Source organism: Glycine soja, chromosome 19 (assembly GCF_004193775.1).
Source record: "Glycine soja cultivar W05 chromosome 19, ASM419377v2, whole genome shotgun sequence".
Lineage (NCBI taxonomy): Eukaryota > Viridiplantae > Streptophyta > Magnoliopsida > Fabales > Fabaceae > Glycine > Glycine soja.
In genome coordinates, this window is record NC_041020.1 from 37040613 (window position 1) to 37046690 (window position 6078).

General features: G+C 31.2%; 1 long non-coding RNA gene across 3 annotated transcripts; it reads left to right on the top strand.

The window, feature by feature from the left end:
* The first annotated feature begins 463 nt into the window (after nt 1-463).
* Nucleotides 464-3373, top strand: LOC114398263. 3 transcript variants are annotated; one of them, XR_003663531.1, is made up of 6 exons: nt 464-725; nt 819-906; nt 1056-1697; nt 2123-2240; nt 2312-2380; nt 2985-3373. It is a non-coding gene; the product is annotated as an uncharacterized LOC114398263 (long non-coding RNA). The 3 variants fall into 3 exon arrangements; XR_003663530.1 differs by having other exon boundaries at nt 2141-2240; XR_003663532.1 differs by lacking the exon at nt 2985-3373 and adding an exon at nt 2447-2964 and having other exon boundaries at nt 2141-2240.
* The last annotated feature ends 2705 nt before the right edge of the window (nt 3374-6078 follow it).

A 6078-nucleotide genomic window follows, 5' to 3' on the forward strand; every position in this document is an offset into this window, starting at 1 on the left:
ATAGCAACTTGGATGACAACCAAAACACTTAGTCATATAAAAACTTGAAATATTACATGTAGATAGATAAATAAATAAAAAATCTGTGTAAAAAAATAATTTAAAAAATGGTTCGGAAGATGTGTGAGGTTAGCAGGTGAAAACATACATGGACATAAAAAGACAATTAAGAATTACATTGTCCATTGCTCAAGATTAAAGTAAACTTCATAAATTAATAATATGTTAATCTATATTAGACATTTTAGTTTCATTTCATTCATTCTTTAAGATATTTTATATTAGTTTAATAATAATAATAATAATAATAATAATAATAATAATAATAATAAAAAAGTACTTATCAAAATAAATTTTATATATATATATATATAAAGTTTAAAATACTCGAGCCTGACACGTGTATCCTGTAGTTGACAAAATTGGAATTTTGAAAAACTTGCAAGATTGACACGTGTTTTGTGTTTTGCTCATTTCCATTTTTCTCTCTCCCGTGGAGTCTGGAAAGCTTTCCAAGTGTTTTGCTTTTTTCCATGTCTCTCGCTCCGGTGGAGTTTGGAAGTGTGCATTCCCAAGCCTTTTTGCTTTCTATTTTATCTTTCCATTTCTCTCTCTCCCGTGCTTTCTAGAGCTGGTGCTCTGGGAGGAGTAGCGATTCGGCGGTTGAAGATGCGAAGGAAGGCACCACACTAAGTAAGGTTGCGTGAATGGAAAGCATTTTAGAGGTTGTTTCCTTTTTGTAGCATTTTGGTGTTTTTTGTCTCTTTATTTTGACCTATTTACAAAATTCGTAGTTTTGTGCTTTGTTCTGTGTTCAGAGTGTCATGGGGGCACAAAAAAAGTTTTATTTTTGTTGATAGAGGGTTTTACTCGATTGAAACGTCGCTGCTTCTGCTCGCTCTTAAGGTGATAATTTATTCTTTTTTCTATATATGTTGAGATCTTATAGAAGAGGCAGTGTGGTATAGTCTTATTATTAATACACAGAAGAGGCTGTGTGGTAGTCCTGTAATTTTGACATGGGTTGAATTCGATCTTTTTGTGATGATGAGCAGGACCCAACTGAGCATACTGCTATTGGCAACTTAATGGTTCAACAGCTTGATGGAACTGTTAACGAATGAGGTTGGTGCAAGCAAAAGGTGCTTAGCTGGTGGAACTGTTATTCCACGTTACCACGGGTTTGAATAATCATTTTGTTTGTGAATGCATGTTTGGATTTCCTTTTATTTTTTTCCAATTATATAGGTAACCCTTAAATTTTCCCTTCAGTTTATGCATGTTTGGATTTCCTTTTATTTTTTCCAATTATATAGGTAACCCTTAAATTTTCCCTTCAGTTTTTTGAGTTTATATATGTATTCCCTGAATCGATCTAGCATGAATAGCTTTCTAAGGGTACTCTTCTCGGGATGAGGCAAACCATTTTTGAGTTTATATTTGATTCCCTGAATCAAAGGTACCCTTCCTTCAGTTTTTTGAGTTTATATATGTATTCCCTTTTGTGATCACAACAATTTGGTGCTGTCAAGTGGGTTGGTGTTCTTTTTCTCAGGGGATTGCAACAGCCGTAGACGTTTCAACACATAGATTGCTAACCAAGATAGCATTGCTGGAATTTCTCGCATGAGATTTGTCTGCACAACTCCAGGATCCGCAACACTAATATGCAACAATAGGGAAACTGAATGTAAAAGGTGAAGTAGAATCCATGAGACAAGAATAAAGCTTTATACAAAAAGTTTAATACATTTTGCACCTCTTTTTCATTTGTCTCATTTTTTATTCACTTTCACCCAGAAGATTGGATCCTCTAATCTAGCAACCCAAACCCACTCCAATAAAGCCATGATTAGTTGTTACTTAGACAACTTTAGCTTAAAAACTGATCAAAAGTGGATTTATACAAGTGTAGCAGGTGCTATTTAAACCTTTTTTCCTATCCAACTCATTGGATGATTATGCAGTTACAATCTGGTGCATTTCTTGTGGTATCACTTAGTTTTAATAAAAAAAATTACCTTACTAAAAAACCACTTTTCAAGCAACTCATTTTTCCTAAATATTCTTAGATGTTATCCCGGTAAATTAACAGTGATTCCCCGATTAAAACATTATTCAGAGGAACTATTATTTTCAGAGAAACCTTCCCAACTGGATTCCAATGCTCTATGTATTCAGAGGATGCAGTTCATGATGGAACTAGAGATTGACCTTCTAGCTTTGGATCAACCGGAGAGGTAATGGAAAAATTAATGGTTGTTTTTCTATTTCATTAATTTGCTAAGCATTGATGGATTTTGTGCTTTAGCGGCTGCAAACGTATTTTTCGGGCTGGAATCTCTTAATGATTTTCTCACCCAAGCTGCAACTCATAGAGGTGAGTTACTATATTCCTTGTGATTTCCCAAATTACATCAACTCTCTTCATACATCTTAATTTCAGCTTTCGAGAGCATCACTCCTTATTGTGCTGCTGCCTTTAAATCTCACTGTTATGGTTGACTGGCTCCCAACCAACGGTAATTTGTAAGTATGTCAGACCATGGGTTTCTTCGGTGGTGATTGGAAATATTTGGTGAGTTGGAAAACCAGCCCTTCATTCTTTTAATGAGAAGGATGCAGAGGAAAATTATCCCCCGGAACAAAAGGATCAAAACCTTACACGCCCCAATCAGGGTTTATGGATTGTATCCTTCCGTCCATGAGGATCGGACACCCATATTCCAGGACCATACAATCCTGTTACATGAAATGCATTTCTAATGCCCAAAGTTTGAATAAATAACATCATTATGATAGTTTGGCCTCTTCACTTTCTTTGTATTGTAGTACCCTTTCTTGAGTGCTTTGATTTTGGAGGATATTTAATCTCCATTTATTATTACCTGTTATGTCCTTGGTACTTTATTTTTGTTTTGAATTATTTAAAAAAATCTTCAAGTTAAGCAGCATTTACATATATACTGTTTGATTCTTTTCAGTGCATAAATATGAGAGATCAGAGGGCCTGAATATGTCAATTCAGCGATGCACACTTCTTTCAAACTGCAAATCTGACATCTTTTGATATTGAAACAAACTGATGGAGGATCTTTCTGGACTGTTTTTGCTTCTCCTTAAAGTCTATTTCAAAGTGTGAACTTCACATGTGGCTTTTCTAATCTTCCCATTCCATTGTGTTTTGTGTTTCTGGGACAGTGATTTTTAATACTCGCTCATGCATGTTGAATATTGATTATTCTGACAACATTAGTTTTTTTATAATTTATGAATGATCCTTATTGAAGGACTTGTGTCTGTTAGATGTCATATATAAATCACTGTCCCAGTTTTATAATTTATAATACTAATTCACTGGTAGTTTGAATTATATGGAATTATTTACTGTTTCCTCCGCACCTAAATTAAAAAAAAATGTGTCTGGATTTCTTTGCACGCTTTGTCACATCTAGGAAGGGGAATTGGGTTGGTTTAATTTCATATAGTACGTCATGTGTTTCAATTTTCAATTTTGCATATGATTGCATTAGAGGATATAGAAAGGCAATAAGATTGTTTTTGAGACAAAGCCGATAAGATGAGATACGTTCTTGCGATAAAGAGGATTGTTTTGTTGGTTGGTTCGAGGTGGCATAAAAAGAGATACTAGGAGTTTTGGGATATAAGTGCCATTATTTGCATTTACAGTAGCAATCGATGGGGTTTACATGTTGCATCATAAGAAAAATATGCATTCAAATCATGTGCATCGTGCATTCAAATCATGTTATTTTTAATAAAAATTATTTGCTTATAAAAAACATTCAAATTTCCTTAGATATAAAAAAGTGATTTTACCAAAGCAACTTTCATATTGAATATTAAGTGAATGAATATTATCGTGTAACTTAAATTTCTTAGAACGTTGATTAGAATATTAAGGAATTAGTGTAAAAGAATTTTCTCATATTAAAATCTTAAAATAAATTAAAAATCTATTCATAATTTAAGAAACAACTTAATCTCAATAATTAATAAGTTCATGAGGGATTATTGATCAACTATTTTTTTAGAATAAAAAACCAAAATAGTGTCATATCAAGAGAAAACATTGAGATAAAGAACAACCTTTGTAATACTTCTCATGAGAGTAATTTTTGTAACCCTTAGTCATATGATTAGGTAAATGGTACTCCAGTAAATCACACAAAGATCAACTTTTGCAGCTCTTTAATTTCATGATTGTTTACAATTTAATGTAGTCCATCAAGGTGTATTTATTCTATAAATTGTCTTTTAAATTCCATTCACAACCTTTATTTTTAGCTTGCAATGCTTAATTATCATTTGGTAAATCACAATATTTCTATTATATAAATCACATAGAGCAACCTTTGTAACTTTTTAATTTCACGACTATTTAAATTTAAGGATAAATAATTATTTTTGTCATCAAAAGTGTAGCGTATTAACAAATTCATCACCAAAAGATTAAAATAAAATTTAAGTTTCCAAAAGTGAAAAACATGCAATAAATCTACTCATTCGTTAACTTTCGCGTGTAACAGATCTACTCATTCGTTAATTTTCGCCCGTCATAGTTAATGAAAGAGTTTATGTAACACATCCAGAGACGAATTTGTCAGCATTTTACACATTTAGGAACGAAAATGACTATTTATCTAAAATATAATTTAATTTTCCTCTTTTATCATTTTTTAATCGTTGTAAGTATAACATTATAATACATACTTAAAAAATAATAAAGCAAACATAAGTTAGAACGAACATAATAATAAACATAAAATTGATTAATAAGGATAATATATTGATTGCTCTGAAATTTATAATATAATAGTACCTTACCCAAAATATGATATTCAAACAAAAAATACACCGTCATTAAGTTAATCCTTGTAAAAAAAAATGAGACAAAACTTGATTTTGTCACTACATAATATTGTCACAGTAAAAATTTCAAACCAAACACTGAAAATTTATGATATATTGACTTATTGTCTTTTTTGTATTTTTATATTTGCTTAAAATTACATTCCTTGTCACTTCGTTTTTATTTTACCCAAAATAAAATTTGTATTTTCAACTGAAAACACTGAAAATAACATTTATTGTTTTTTCTCATTTTCACTGAATATATTTTCAAAAATCCAATCAAACAAATTTTCGTCACCATTTTTTGTTCTTGGTGAAAATTAAAATAGACAATAATCAAACCAAACACCCTAAATAATTTTCAATCTTAGTAACTCTTTAATTCCACCACTATTTATAATTCAATATAACATAATAAAGTGTTTATCCTCCCCTTTAAATTTTACAACAACTTTTATTTTCAGCACAATTTATTTATTTCAAAAGTACTATAGGATTCAAGACTCTTTTTCTAGTCTAGATTTACTCGGATATAAATATTTATATTCTATCAATTATTCTTGAATCTAAACAGTTAGGAATTTAATGAATTCAGGTACTCGTTAGACAAACTTTACTTAAAATACACATTTGAAATGTGAATGAGCTATCTTCATCCAACTATACCAATCTATCAAATATCAATGCGTGTTTAATGTAGATAAATGAAAAGAAATTACTACTATTGTTACTGTGCTTCTTCACTTAGACGGAAATAAATTCCTCTCCGTTTAACAATTACTATTACAAGTTTAATAACTACTACAACATTTAATTACTACTTTTCAAAGTCCTCATCCACAGAAAAGAAGATAAGATGTGTCAGTACTGTATCCTCTGATTCTGACTCCTCGTGCCTGTTGCAATTCCAACTTTCTTTGTGCTATAAATTTACAATTATAACCGGTTAAACAAAATGGCCTTCAAAAATATAAAACTTTGATCTTTGGAAATAAGATAAAGTCATAAAATAAAACAAACCATACGAAAACCAACGAATACTAAACCAAAAAAAAGTTCCTAAGAAATATCAAGCTGTCTTACGGTTATTCTACTGTCAATCTGTGTGTACGTAGGAGAGAATAGGCCACTTGGCACGGTTGGTCTATGAAGTGTGAAACAAGTCTGGGACACTTGTGACTTATTTTCACTGTTTTTTTTTTC